At 38.3% G+C, this 15,375-nt stretch overlaps 1 long non-coding RNA gene across 1 annotated transcript; it reads right to left on the bottom strand.

Annotated features, from left to right (window-relative positions):
• Nucleotides 1-1,356: 1,356 nt before the first annotated feature.
• On the bottom strand, nucleotides 1,357-15,375 carry LOC142872346 (uncharacterized). Its single transcript, XR_012920544.1, has 3 exons — nucleotides 8,521-15,375; nucleotides 6,549-6,686; nucleotides 1,357-5,971 (listed from the first exon to the last, which is right to left on the bottom strand). It is a non-coding gene; the product is annotated as an uncharacterized LOC142872346 (long non-coding RNA).

The raw sequence follows: 15,375 nt of genomic DNA, 5'->3' as shown, positions 1-15,375 counted from the left end.
TGGAGGCTGAAATGTCCTGCAATATGCCATCTGCAAGCTGGAGAATCAGGGAAGCTGGTGGTGTAGTTCAGTCCAAGTTCGAGGGCCTGAGAACAAGAGTAGCCAATGGTATAACTCTATGTTCAAGGTAGAAGACCTGAGAAACTGGAGAGCCACTGGAGTCTGAAGGAGCGAACCTGGAGTTCTGATGTCCAAGGGCAGGAGAAGATGGGTGTCCTAGCTCCAGAAAAGAAAGTGAATTCACCCTACCTCCCACCTTTTTGTTCTGTTTGAGTCCTCAACAGATTGGATGGTGTCTACCCACACTGGGTGAGGGCAATCTTTCTCAGTCTACTGAATCAAATGCCAATCTCTTCCACAAACACCCTCACAGACACACCAGAAATAATGCTTTGTCAGCTATCTGGGTATCCCTTAACCCAGTCAAGTTGACACCTAAAGTTAACCATCACAGAAATCTAAAATGAGTTGTCAGGACTGTGTTCCTTTAGGAGGCTCTATGGGAGAATTTCTTTCCTTGAATTTTCCAGCTTCTAGTGACTGCCTGTGTTCCTTAGTTGTGGCATCACATCAAATCCAAACTTCTGCTTCTGACTTTACATCTTCTATGACTCTTTCATGCCTCCCTCTTGTAAGGACCCTTGTGATTACATTGGGCCCACTCAGATAATGCGAGATCATCTCCCCATCTCAGGATCTCAATTTAATCAAACCTGCAAAATCCCTTTTGGCATGTAACATATGGATTAGAATGGACATTTTTGGGGGAGCCATTACTGAGCCTACCACAGTTCCCTAAACAGAGGACAGACAACTGGATAAATCCTTGTGTCTTTCATTCTTCTTCCTTCCTGGAGCAAATGTGTTTCAGCAGCCACCCTAACCCATGAGGTAACTTGAATGGACGCTACATATTAAAGCTGACATAATGATAGATAAGATCTGTATTCTTGACGGCCTTGGAGTCACCATACTAGATGACTAGGCTTAACTTCCTCTGGAGTTCTTTTTTTTTTTTTTTTTTTTTTTTTTTTTGAGACAGAGTCTCACTTTGTTCCCCAGGCTAGAGTGAGTGCCGTGGCGTCAACCTAGCTCACAGCAACCTCAAACTCCTGGGCTCAAGTGATCCTTCTGTCTCAGCCTCCCAAGTAGCTGGGACTACAGGCATGAGCCACCATGCCCGGCTAATTTTTTCTATATATATTAGTTGGCCAATTAGTTTCTTTCTATTTATAGTAGAGACGGGGTCTCGCTCTTGCTCAGGCTGGTTTCGAACTCCTGACCTTGAGCAATCCGCCCGCCTCGGCCTCCCAGAGAGCTAGGATTACAGGCGTGAGCCACCGCGCCCGGCTGGAGTTCTTTTACATGGAAGAAAAATAAACTATCTTTTTAAGCTACCATTTCAGGGCAATTTCTATTATTGGCAGCCAAAACAATCCTAACTGATACGGGAACTATTATTATTATTATTATTGTGGTAAATTCCATACAAAAACTTCCTGGTGAGTTCTAAATCACAAACAGTAATTTATACACTCCAAATAGGAGCTTGCCTCGGGAAAAATAGCAAAACATGTCATATGAATTATTCTATCCTATTGAGTCTTGACTTCCTAAAATTCCATGTTTTTTTTCAGGTCCCAATTGTGTACCATAAACCTTCTGGATTGGCAGTAGAACCTGTCTACCCTTATGAGAAATAGAAAAGAGGGGAGAGAGGTCAAGGTTTCACCTGAGGAAAGCTGGCTGGATGTTGAGGAGGAGCAGTTTTGTTAGGTCACTATCGTCCAAGTCAGCAAATACAGTCTTATAGGTCAAGTGGTGGTTGCCTCCTAGAGCACTGTGTTAAAAAGGACTTTGAGGCTGTGACTTGGCTCAACAGAAAAGAGCATAGGAATTGATTATCAATGTCTGCTGTAGTTAAGGGAAAAGAGAGTGAGCACGTGTACTCTATGTAGGCCATTCCTGGACTAGAATCCTGCTCTTAGTTGTAGGGTCAGATATTTAAGTTTGCCGGCATATCAAAAGGTATTTGATCTATCAGGAATGGACTTATGCCAGCTGAATACATAAGACACTGATTTATAAATCAGAAAGCCAGTTTATTGATTTGAATTAGAAATAAAACTATAAATGTACACCTGTTAAGTGAAAACCTGCATGGTGTAGGGAAGAAATGCAGTCCTTGAAGTCAAGCGGACCTAGTTTTGCACCATGGCTGCATCCTTTGATAGCTACATATCTATCTTCTCAGAACAGAGTTGATAAGGACATTGATGCTGTGTCTGGGATCAGTAGGAAAAAATGTCCTGATTAATTAACTATGTCTGAAATAGTCAAGGTAGGGGGAGTGGGGGTGGCCAGTATTAGTGTGTATTATGATATGTTCTATTAATAGATTTTACCGATCAGTGTATCTTCTCCCAATGGGAAAGTCTACTTTCTAGAATTGAAAAGCTACCTTGTAAACATGGATATAAAAGATGTTTGTTGCATGATTTTTATGGCTCATATTACTGAGCTATCTTCATGATATAAAAATACAAATGACACAGGAATAAGAAATGATGGTTTGTTGTTCTGGACACCCACTGCCATGCTCAGACCTGGAGAAAAAAATGGTCAAATGTTGTCTCCTGCCCACCCTCCATTTTATGTATGTCTTAGAAGCCAGTGTTAAAAGAAATATTAATATAATACAAGTCATAAATGTGAGCTACATAGGTTACTTAAGATTTTCTAGTAGCAACATGAAAAAAGTGAAAAAAAATAGACACCTGTTTTTGTAAACATTTTATCATACAGTTTTATTATTCATTATACTTTATCCCATGTATTCTCAGAGGGTAACTTTTATACTTAGCTACATTGACCTCAGGTCCCTCTGGCTAAGGATTGGTATCTCAGGGAAGGGTGCTCAGGCCTGGTCCCCACAGGCCTTGGATCTCTCTACTCCGCACTTGCTCTCGAGCAGCAGACTGCAGCTGCCCAGCCTAGTGTTTGTGCTTCTCTTTGTGGAGCAATGGTTTCTCCACAACCACAGCTCTGGCAGGCCTTCAGCCAAGCTAAATTATTTTTCTCTCTTAGATTCTCTCAGAATTTCCCCTGTAATCAGCAAATTTTTTTTAACTTGGATAAAAGCACAGGCTTCTTTCTCTTTCTTCAAACTGCATTTATGGACACCTTACTAGTTTGCTCCAAACCAGTGGTTCTCAAACTTAAGCAAACATCAATGTCACCTGGAGGGCTTATGAAAACACAGGTACTGGCCCACTTCCCGAGTTGCAGATTCAGGAGATCTGGGGTGGAGCTTAAGCAGTTGCATTAACCAGTTCCCAGGGCATGGTTCATAAATCATAATTGGTTGATATGCCCCTTAAGTCCTTCCTTTTAATCACTAGGTTTCCATTCCATCCCTTTTTTGTCTTCTATTTTAATATTTAAAATAGCTTTATTACGGTATAACTAGCATACAATAAAAAATACATAGTTAAAGGCATGATTCGACAAGTTTTGACTAAAGTACACACCCATGAAAACACCAGCACAATCAAGATAATAACATATTCATCCATGTTCAGACTTTTCTCTTGCCTCTTTGTAATACTTCCCTTCAGCTCCTCACTCTGTCCCCACCACTCCTCCTTCACCCACCCCCCCTGCAGTCTCCAGGTAACCTCTGGTTGGTTTTCTGTCACTATAGATTAGTTTACATTTTCTAGAATTGCATACAAATGGAATCCTACAGTATGTAATCTTTTTCATTGAGCTACTTTCAATGAACTATTTCAAGATTCATCATATTGTTGTATGTCTTAACGGTTCATTTCTTTTTATTGCAGAGTAGTATTCCATTGTATAGATACACCACAATTTGTTTATACATTCACTGGCTGATGGGCATGCTTTTTCCCTAGGTTTCAGCTATTGCAAATAAAGTTGCCATGAATGTTCATGTATACATTTTGTATGGATATATGTTGTCATTTCTCTTGTGCAAATGCCAATTAGTGGAATTACTGGATCAAATGGTAGGTGTATGTTGAACTTTTTAGGAAACCGACATGTTTTATGTGACCAATAACTGTGGGAGAATTCCAGTTCCCCTCCATCCTGCCAACACTTGGATGGGCAGTCTTCTTAATTTGAGACATCAAAATGGGTATTTGATGTAATCTCACTGTAGCTCTAATTTCCATTTCCCAAGTAATAAATGATGTTGATAAGGTGTTCATGTGCTTATGGGGCCTACATTTCTTCTTTGGTGACATGCCTATTTTAATCTTTTGCCCATTTTTGAATTGGGTTGTTTCATTTCTCAATGTTGAGTTTTAAGAGTTCCTTATATATTCTGGATGCTACTCTTACATTATTAGATACACAATATGCAAATTTTTTTATGTTATTGTTCCCATATATTTCATTTTTACATATATTATAAAGCCTATATTGCATTATTATTTTTGTTTAAACAATAAATTATCTTTTAAAGAGCTATTTTATATGTATAAAATTAATTTTAAAATATTAGGTAATTAATCAAGTAGTTACTATTTCCAGGGTTCTTCGTTCCTTTTGGTAGATCCACATTTCTATCTGGTATCATTTTCTTTCTGCCTGAAAGAATTCATTTGGACATTTCCTATAGTATGTTCTGCTGGAAATAAATTCTGAAATTTCATCCAACTAAAAAATAATCTATATTTCTCTTTGGTTTTTGACAAATATGTTAGCTGGATATAAAATTCTGGGTTTACAGCCCCACCTATACCTCAGTATCTTTGTTTTTTTTATTCCAGAATATTACAGGGGTACAAATATTTTGGTTACATGGATTGCTTTTGTATTGCATGAATCAAAGTTATAAGTGTGCCCCCTTTTTGTCTCTTCTTTAAATTTTATTTGTGGAAGAAACTGGGTTGTTTGTTCTATAGTTCCCCACAGTTTAGAGTTTACAGATTATATTCTTGTGTTACTATTTACCCCATTCTCTCCCTCCCCTCACAGGTGATAATTTCTTTTAAAAATTTTACATTTTATTCATTCTTTAAAAAAATTAGTTTAACAATAGCATTTCATACCATATATACTTTTCTCTGCCTTGCTTTTTTTCATTCAACCTCATAACCTGGTGATCACTCCATGGCAGTTTTCAGAGGTATTTCCCATTCCCTTTTCACAACTGCATGTTACTTTATCATGTGAATGTTACATGGCATATTCAACCAGTCCTCTACTGATAGATACTTGAGTTGTTTAAAGTTTGCTACTATTATACATGGTGTTATAATGAACAGCCAAAACATCCCTTTGTGTTTTTTTAAATGTAATATGTTTCTGGAAGTTTTGTGATGAAAGGGATCCTGAGATAGCTCCTATTTCAGTTATCTACTGCTATATGACAAATCACTCCCCAAAGTAGTGGCTTGAAACAACAACCACTTCATTATTTCTTATGGTTGTGCAATTTGGGTGGTACTCCTCAGGGATGACTTGTCTCTGCTGCATGTGGTTGTCTCGGGCAGTTTGGCTGGGTCTAGGAAATCCAAGATGGCTTTGTTCATGTTTCATACCTCACTTGAAGTGGCTGGAAGAGTTGGATGCTAGCTGGGCTTCTTTCTCTGCATGTGGTCTCATATCATCCAAAAGTCCAAGTTTCTTAAATGATGGTGCCCATATCCCAAGACAGCAAAACTGGAAGTTGCAAGGCTTCTTAAGGCCCAGGCACCAAAGTAATATTATATCACTTCTACTGCATTCTATTAGCCAAAGCTAGTTACAAGGTCATCCAGATTCAAGGAGAGGGTAATATACTCTATCTCTTGTTGGGAGGAGCAATGTGCACAAATAATGATGAAAGAAATGGTTGATGGCCATCTTTGTAATTTACCACAGATCCTAACAATGCATATGCCATTATACAGACCATAAATATATGCCCTATTCTCATCTACTTCAGCATCAGCAGAACCTATGGAAAAAGTTCATAAAGGTGGTACGAAGTGAAACACCTCTTTGTATGGTGGTATTAAGTGTGTATAATGGTAAAGCTCAAAGGGCCCAAAAGTGGAGGTTACATTTACCAAGGAAAAGTCTAGCTTTGAGGCAGGGTACTTGATCACCTGTCTAGAACATAACAACCGCTATAGTTGTGTTTATTCAAGAACACTGTTTCAGGCTCCGAGTACAGTGGTAAACATAACAGACAAGGTCTTAGCTCTTGTGGTACTCACGTTCCAAATGGGGAAATACAGAACATGATAAGGGAAAGAAAGATACATAAGAAAATCCTGCCCTTGAGGAAGTTAAAATGTTGAAAATGGGGATGATAAGTAATCATGACCTAGCTAGGAACAAATAGAGATAATGGAAAGACAAACATAACTTTGTGCAAGTAGAGGGAAACAAACATAGAGTAGAGCCTCTGCTCTGCATAAATAGCTACAACACCAGAAGGAATGTCTGCAGAGGTACAGACAGTAATGAGGAATAGAAGAGTCAGGAGAAAGAGGGATCACTGTGGACTGGAGGAGTGAGAGAAGACTTACCATGGAAAAGAGAGGCACAGTGGGGATTGGAGCATTTCCTTGTGTATCTCAGGACATATTGGCAAGTCCCAGGGGCTGCTGTGTGATTAGAACTTCTCGTCAAGATGGCTTCCTTCCAAGATGGCCTCCCACTACTTGCTGATTAAGGAAGACAAAGCAGGGTTTTAAAACAGACTGATTTACCTGGTAGGCAATACAGTTCTATATTACATATTGCATTTTTCAAAGGTAAAAACTGGAGTCCTGAGACAACATTCGAGGCTTAGTCCTTGGTGCTCGTAACTACATGCTTTCCCTTGGTGATTTCACTCAGTCTTGTGGCTTTACATAGCATCTAAATGCCAATGACTCACAAAAGGATATCTTCAGCTCTGACATCTTGCCATACTCATATATCAACCATTTAATCTACATATCCGTCTGGAGGTCTAACAGGCACTGTAAGATCCACATGGCAAAACCAAATTCTTGATTTTCCCTGAGAGGGGAAAAACTCTTCCCCTCTCCCAGTTTCCCTATCAGTTAGTAGTACCATGACCACCAAGTTACTCAGGTCAAAACATTAGAGTCTTTATTGACTCCTCTCTTTTACTCACACTCCACATCAGCTATCCCTGTTGTTCTAGCTTTAGAATATATCTCAAATTCAAATACTTCTCAAGACTTCTTTCCCTTCACCAACCCGTCATTACCTCTCACCTCCTAATTGATCCCTTACTTCCTTCTCTTGCTGCCCTCAGTCCATTCCCCACACAACTTCCAGAGTAAACTTTTAAAAATAAAATGAAGTCATGTAACATTCCTGATTGAAACCCTGCAACAGCTTGCTACAGCAATTAAATTAAAATTCAAACTTCTAACCTTGGCTTACAAGGCCTTTTCTTATTCTAGTTCCTGACTCTTGCTCCAGCCTCACCTCATGTTACACTTTCCCTCACATCTCTCCAGCCACGCTGACCTTCGTTATGTTTCGTAAACACGCTGAACTTGTTGCTTCCTTGGGAAGTTTACATTGTTCTTCCCTGGAAAGTTCCTTCCCCAGAACTTTGGCTGGAAACTTCTCATTTTTTCAATTCTCAGCTCACATGGCCCCTTGGAGATACCTTTCCTGACAACTCTATCTGAATAAATATAACAGACAAGGTCCTCGTTCTTGTGGTATTTATATTCTAAATGGAGGGAATGTAGAACATGGTAACAGATATCTTGTTTTATATTCTTCATAGCATTGATTATGCTCTTAAATATTCTTAATTATTCATTTCCTTGTTTATCACTATCTTCCCCATTCAGTATACATTAGGAAAGGGAGAAAGGACAAAGACCTTAGCTATTTTGCTCTCCACAATGCTCCTGGCCCTTACAATGGTGTCTAGCATATAGCTGGATCTCAGTGTATGACTGAATTTGCTTGCATGCATTTAAAAATAGAGGAGTTGGTTGGGTGTGGTGGCTCATACCTGTAATGCTAGCACTCTGGGAGGCCGAGGTGGATCACTCAAGGTCGGGAGTTCAAAAAAAGCCTGAGCAAGAATGAGACCCCATCTCTACTATAAATAGAAAGAAATTAGCCAAACAACTAAAAATAGAAAATATTAGCCGGGCATGGTGGAATGTGCCTGTAGTCCCAGCTACCGGGGAGGCTGAGGCAGGAGGATTGCTTGAGCCCAGGAGATTGAGGTTGCTGTGAGCTAGGCTGATGCCACGGCACTCTAGCCCAGGCAAGAGAGTGAGACTCTGTCTCAAAAATAAATAAAAATAGAGGAGTAACATCACAGTTATAAAGGTAAAACATTACAGAAAAAAAAAACAACTGCTAGTGATTCCTTTCACCCAAATAATATGCTTCCAAACCTTGATATCCAATGCAACCCCAACATTATTTTGATGTCCAGGGTTATTGGTCCCATTCATTACATTGGCCACCATCAAAATGCATGTCAGCCTAATTACACCAGAGTGACATGCATACCTCTTTGCTTCCTGCAAAAATTTATTCTTTCAAGGCTGTTGTAAATACTTTCAAGGCTGTGTTAAACATCAGTGCTCCAATTATGGGTTCTGACAGTATTTTCTTTCTTTGACACAAGCAATCATGACCTAGCTAGAAACAAAGAGAGATAATGGAAAGACAAACACAACTTTGTGAAAGTGGATGGAAACAAACACAGATTAGGGCATCTGCTGTGTACCCTATGTGATGTAACACAAGTAACAATGAACCTGACTTCACTTTCTGATGCTGGACAAGTTATGCATTAATAGTCCTTTGTAGTTCAATTTCCTCTTTCTGTAAAATCTGGCTAATTATGCTTATTCTCCCTAACTTCCTTGTGAAATAGGTATTATGTCATAGAATTATGAAATGTTAAGGCCCTGAAGAAACTTGGAAATCATCTAATCTATATCTAAATGTGGAAACTGAGGTCTAATGAGGTTAAATGACTTACCCAAGCTCACAGCTAATTATTGACAGGGCTGGAACTAGAACTCAGATCTTCAGACTCTTAGGCTGGTGTTCTTTCTGCTTTATCATACTGGGATGTTTGCCCTCCTGTTTCACTTTTGATGGATGCATGTGTTATCTTCCAGTTAGCCTGTATAATCCTTGAGGATATGATAAGAATTTGTTTCTCCCACAGTATTTGGTTGGTCATATGTAAAGAAATATTTATTAAATGAAGGAATAGTCTGCCATCAGTCCATGGCACCTGCCACCCCTCTCTGTTGCAATCATCTGCTGACTTTCCAGTCACTTCCCCTCTTTCACTGAAAATTTTAGTACCTGACTCACTGTCTTTCTCTCTGCTGTGACTCCAGTTATTCTTGGAGACTTCAACAAGCTCTAAATGATCCATCTGACACTCTGGCCACTCAGTTTCTTGATGTCCTGCAATAATCTTTTTCTCTGCCCCACGTCAGGTACCTACTCCCATGCTCATATATGTAGCTCTAAAATCTTGATTTTAGACATTCCATTATTTGACCACCACCTCCTGTCTTCTGAGGTTCACTTATTCTAATACTCCCACTCCAACCATTCTTTAATCTCATCAAGAACTCTGATTTTTTTGGCCTCTTCAATTTTCCACTGGCCTTCCTCTCCTCACTCTCACCTTTATCTAGCCTAGATTCCATGGTCCATGGCTGTAATCATGCCCTTGTATATACCCATAACTCCCTTGCCACTTTCTTTCTCTATCATACTTCCCTGGAAAAACTCTAATCCTGGTTAAAGCCAACTCTCTGCCTATTCTTTCCCTGCACTCAAGCATGAAACAAACCTAGATAAAACAGTCACAATTGTGCTGACTGATTAAACCATGATCACAAGTTATAGGGGCATCTTCAGCAATGCCCACTAATTCTGTTATTTCCTCAGTCAACTCTCTCCTACTCTTTTAGGCAGCTTTATCTCTCTTCAAACCTCACATTATCTATGCCTACTCCTCATTCTTACCTGATACCTTCATCTATTGATTCACTGGGGATAAATCAAATTAAACAAAACAGAGCTACCAGCATCTTTTTTAATAATCTATCTTCTTCACCCTCAACCTCCACCACTTAAAATGGATGAGGTGTCCCTGCTCTAACTTAAGCCTACACTCTCTTTTTGAGACAATTCTCCATGTGTCTCTCACATTTCTTTTGTGACAGACTATATTATTAAGTATGTTTGTACAGTTAACAGCCTTGGGAAATAGAGATGATGTCTCCCTCTGGAACAAAAAGCAGAATGCTTACTATCTGGTATAATAAAGATAATGTCTCTCTCTGGAGCAAAGGGTAGACATTTTTATGCCCAGTATAAAAGATTCAGGTTCCCTAGGCTGAGAGTTCCTCATTTCTAACGCAGCCCCCTACATGCACAGGTGTCATCTAGCCCTCTTCACATTGGGGCTGGTGCTTCACAAGGAACTGGTGCTTGGAGAAATCAGATCCCTTGTCTCAGGTTTGCTGAGCATTCATGAAATTTTGGCAGGCTAACTTGTTAGCTTGCAAGTAGGATAAATTCTCAGACCCTTCAGAGTTCTTGACATGCTTTACTTCTGAACCACATCTCATTTCCTCTTATCTTCTCAAGGGTTTTGTTTCTGCAGGTATCTACTCACTCTTTTGCAACACTGACTTTTTCCCCTTTTAACTTTCGATCACTTCTCAACCTGTACCTATGATGCAATATCTCTCGTCTTAAAAAACAAAAACAATTTCCCTTAGAGTTCTTATCCCTCTCCCTACAACCCCATTCTCTGCTGTCCTTTAAAACAAAACTCCTTGGAAGAGTTGTCTGTATTCCTTTTTTCCACTTGTTTACTGCTTACAACAATGAGTTCTGTTTCAACTCATCCCAATCAGATTTGGATATATGCTATTTTTCTAAAACCCTTCTTAAGGTTGTTATTAATAGCAGCCTCCAAAGGGCCAAACCCAATGTTCAGTTTTCATTTTTTAAAAAATGAGAATTAGAAGCAGTCAACCATTTGACTACTCCCTCTTTCTTGAAATACATTCCCTTGTGGTTTCTGGTTTCTCTCATCTCAGTCTCCTTTGCTGGCTCTTCCTACTTTATTGAGAAGATCATGGGGGTTTGTTGTCCATTGCTTCACTAATACTGTGTATTACATTAATTGATTTTCAGATGTTAAATCAACCTTGCATTCCTGAATAAATCCTATTTCATTATGTTATATAATTTTTTTTTATATCACTAAATTCAGTTTAATAATATTTAGTTAAGGATTTTTGCACCTTTTTTTCTGTTTTGGAGACAGAATCTCATTTTGTTGCCCAGGCATAAGGGCAGCGGAGTGATCATAGCTCACGACAACAAGTGATTCTAGGACCTGCCTCAGCCTTCCAAGTAGGCACTACTGGATTGTGCCACTATGCCCAGCTAATTTTTGTATTTTTTTGTAGAGGTCTCACTATGTTGCTCAGGCTGGTCTTGAATTCCTGACCTCAAGCAACCCTCCTGCCTCAACCTCCCAAAGTATGGGGATTACAGGTGTGAGCCACCAAACCTGGACTGATTTTTGTACCTTTCTTCATTAGAAATATAGGCCCATAGTTTTCCTGTGATATCTTTTTCTGGCTGTAGTATCAGGGTGATATTAGCCTCATAAAGTATGCTGGGAAGTATCCTCTTCATTTTCTGAAAGACTTTGTGAAACACTGGTATTATTTCTTCTTTAAATATTTGACAGAATTCAGTGAAGCCAGCTGGGCCTGGGCTTTTCTTTGTGAGATTTTAAATTACTAATTCAATATTTTTACTTGTTATAGGTTTATTCAATATTTTGTTTTTCTTTATTCAGTTTTGGTAATTTGTGTACTTCTACAAATTTTTCCATTTCACTTAAGTTGTCGAATTTGTTGCCATTAGGTTATTCATAATATCTCCTTATAATCTTTTAATTTCTGTAGGGTTTGTAGCAGTGTCCCTCTTTCATTCCTGATTTTGGTACCTTGTGATGTTTCTCTTATTTTCTTGGCCAGTCTATTTAAGAGTTTGTCAATTTTATTGATCTTTTCAAAGAACCAACTTTCGGGGTTTTAAATTTTTTCTCTATAGTTTTTCTGCTATAATATTTATTATTTTCTTCTTTCACCTTACTTTGGGTTTAACTTGCGGTTTGTTTTCTAGTTCCTTAAGCTGGAAGCTTAGGTTTTTTTATTTAAGTCCCTTCTTTTCTGATATAGGAATCTAAAGTTACACATTTCAACTAAGCTGCTTTAGATGTATCCAAAAATATTGATTTGTTGCATTTTTGTTTGCCTTCAGTTACAACTTATTTAATTTCACTTGTGATTCCTTCAATTCACAGGTTATTTAGAAGTGTGTTGTTAACTTCTAAATATTTGGTGTTTTTTCGGATTTCTTTCTCTTATGGATCTTTAACTTAATTCCATTGTGGTCAGAGAACAAGTTTTGTACAATATCAATCTTTTTTATTTTATTGAGAACTTGTTTTGGGCTCTAGCATATGGTCTATCCTGGAGAATCTTCCATGTGTATTTGAAAAGAATATGTACTCTGAAGTCATTTGTGGGGTGTTCTATAAATATCAGTTAAATGGAGTTAGTTGATAGTGTTGTTAATGTCTTCTATAGTTGTTCTATCAATTATTGAAAGTGGGGTATTACAATTGCTCCATTTTAAAATAAATTGTATTGTGTATATTAACATATACAATAATATGATGTTATGAGATACATATAGATATTATAGTAAAATGGTTACTATAGTGAAGCAAATTAACACACCCACCATCTCACACAGTTATCCCCCCCTTTTTTTTTGGCAAGAACAGCTACAATCTACAGTATTATTAACTATAGTCCTCAGGTTGTAAATTAGATCTCTAGACTTGTTCACCGTATATATCTGCTATCCTTTGACATACATCTCCCATTTTTTCCACCTTCTACCCCACCCATAGTAACCACTGTTTTAGTCTCTGCCTCTATATATTTTGAATTTTATTTTTTTTTAATTCCATATATAAATGAGGCCATGCAATATTTTTTTCCTGTGGCTTATTTCTCTTAGCATAACATCGCTCAGGTTCATCCATATTGTGGCAAATGGCAGGATCTCCTCCTTTTTAAAGGATGAATGATATTCTCCTAGATATATATGTACACGCACACACACGTATCACATTTTTATCCATTCATCCACCAATGGACACTTACATTATTTCCATATCTTGGCTATTGTGAATAATTTGTAGTGAACATGGGTGTGCAGATATTTTTACAGGGTGGTGATTTCATTTCCTTTGAGTATATACCCAGAAAAGGGACTGCTTGCTCATACGGCAGTTCTATTTTTGTTTAGGAACCTCCATACTGTTTTCCACAATGGTCGCACCACTCTACATCCCCACCAACTGTGTACAAGAATTTCCTTTTTCCACCCCGTTGTCAACACTTGTTATCTCTTTTTGATAATAGCTACCCTAATGGTGTGAGGTGGTTATCTCACACTGGTTTTGATTTGCATTTTCCTGATGATTAGTGATGTTGAACATGTTTTCATATACCTATTAATCATTTTGATGCCTTCTTTGGAGAAATACCTATTCAGGTCCCTTGTCCACTTTTTTTGTTGTTGTTGTTGTTGAGACAGAGTCTCACATTGTTGCCCAGGCTAGAGTGAGTGCCATGGCGTCAGCCTAGCTCACAGCAACCTCAAACTCCCCGCCTCAAGTGATCCTCCTGCCTCAGCCTCCCGAGTAGCTGGGACTACAGGCTTGTGCCACCATGCTCGGCTGATTTTTTTCTATATATATCAGTAGGCCAATTAATTCTATTTACAGTAGAGATGGGGTCTCGCTCTTGCTCAGGCTGGTTTCGAACTCCTGACCTTAAGCAATCCACCCGCCTCAGCCTCCCAGAGTGCTAGGATTACAGGCGTGAGCCACTGCGCCCAGCCCCCTTGCTCATTTTTTAATGTTATGTTTTCTTGCTATTGAGTTGTGTGAGTTCTTTATAATTTTTAGATATTAGCTCCTTATCAGAGATATGGTTTGCAAATATTTTTGATTTTGTAGCCTAAGCTTTTGGTGTAATATCCAAAAATCATTGCCAAGGCCAATGTCAAGGAGCTTTCCTCCTGTGTCTTCTAGGAGTTTTGTGGTTTCAGGTCTTATGTTCAGATTTTTATTCATTTTGAGTTAATTTTTGTGTATGGTATAAGGGTCCAACTTCTTTTCTTTTTTTGCCTTTGAAAATCCAGTATTCTCAGCATCATTTATTGAAAATACCATTCCTTTCCCATTATGTCCTCTTGGTGCTCTTGTCGAAAATTAATTGATTATGTATGTATGGATTTATTTCTGGGTTCTCTATTTTATCCATTGGTCTATGTTTCTGTATTTATGCCAATACATTACCGTTTTGATTATTACAGCTTTGTAACATAATTTTAAATCAGGCAGTTGAATGCCTTCAGCTTTGTTTTTTTCTGAATTGCTTTGGCTACTTGGGGTCATTTATAGCTCCTTAACTTTAGAATTTTTTTTTCTATTTCTGTGAAGTATTCCTTCTGGATTTTGATAAGGATTGCATTAAATCTGTATATTGCTTTGGGTAGTATGGACACCTTAACAATATTGATTCGTCTGATCCACGAGCACAAGTATTTTTTTCTAAGTATTTTTTTCTGTTAATGTAAATGGGATTGTTTTCTTGTGAAATCTTTACAAGTGATGAATTGTCTACTTCTCCTTTCATTTCTACCAGTTGTTGCTTTATCCATTTTGGGAGGACAGTTTTTACGTAACATTTATAATGGCTGTATTTCCTGACTGTATTGACCCTTTTTCAAAATGTCTCTACTTTAGCCGGGTTTGGTGGCATGCACCTGTACTTCCAGCTACTGAGGCAAGAGGATCACTTGAGCCCAGGACTTTGAGGTTACAGTGAGCTACAATGATGCCACTGCACTATAGCCCAGGCAACAGAGTGAGACCCTGTCTCAAAACACAAAGAAACAAAAGACAAATAAGATGTGTCTACTAATATTTTTTAAGTTTATATTGTCTGATATCAATATAGCCAATACAGATCTCTTATGGTTACTGTTTGCATACTGCGTCTTTTCCATCTATCACTTTCAACCTACTTATATCTTTAAATCTCATGTGTATCTCTTGTAGGCAACAGAGTAGGTTCTTGCTGTTTTATTCAGTCTGATAATATTTGCCTTTTAAGTGGTGGTGTTTAGTTTATTCACATTTAATGTACTTATTGATCTAGTTAGAATTTCTTTTCCCATTCTGATAGTTGTTTTCTATATGCGCCATGTCTTTTTTATTCC

The sequence above is a fragment of the Microcebus murinus genome, chromosome 1 (genome assembly GCF_040939455.1).
Source record: "Microcebus murinus isolate Inina chromosome 1, M.murinus_Inina_mat1.0, whole genome shotgun sequence".
Taxonomy (NCBI): domain Eukaryota; kingdom Metazoa; phylum Chordata; class Mammalia; order Primates; family Cheirogaleidae; genus Microcebus; species Microcebus murinus.
This window is presented reverse-complemented; position numbering and strand designations above follow the sequence as displayed.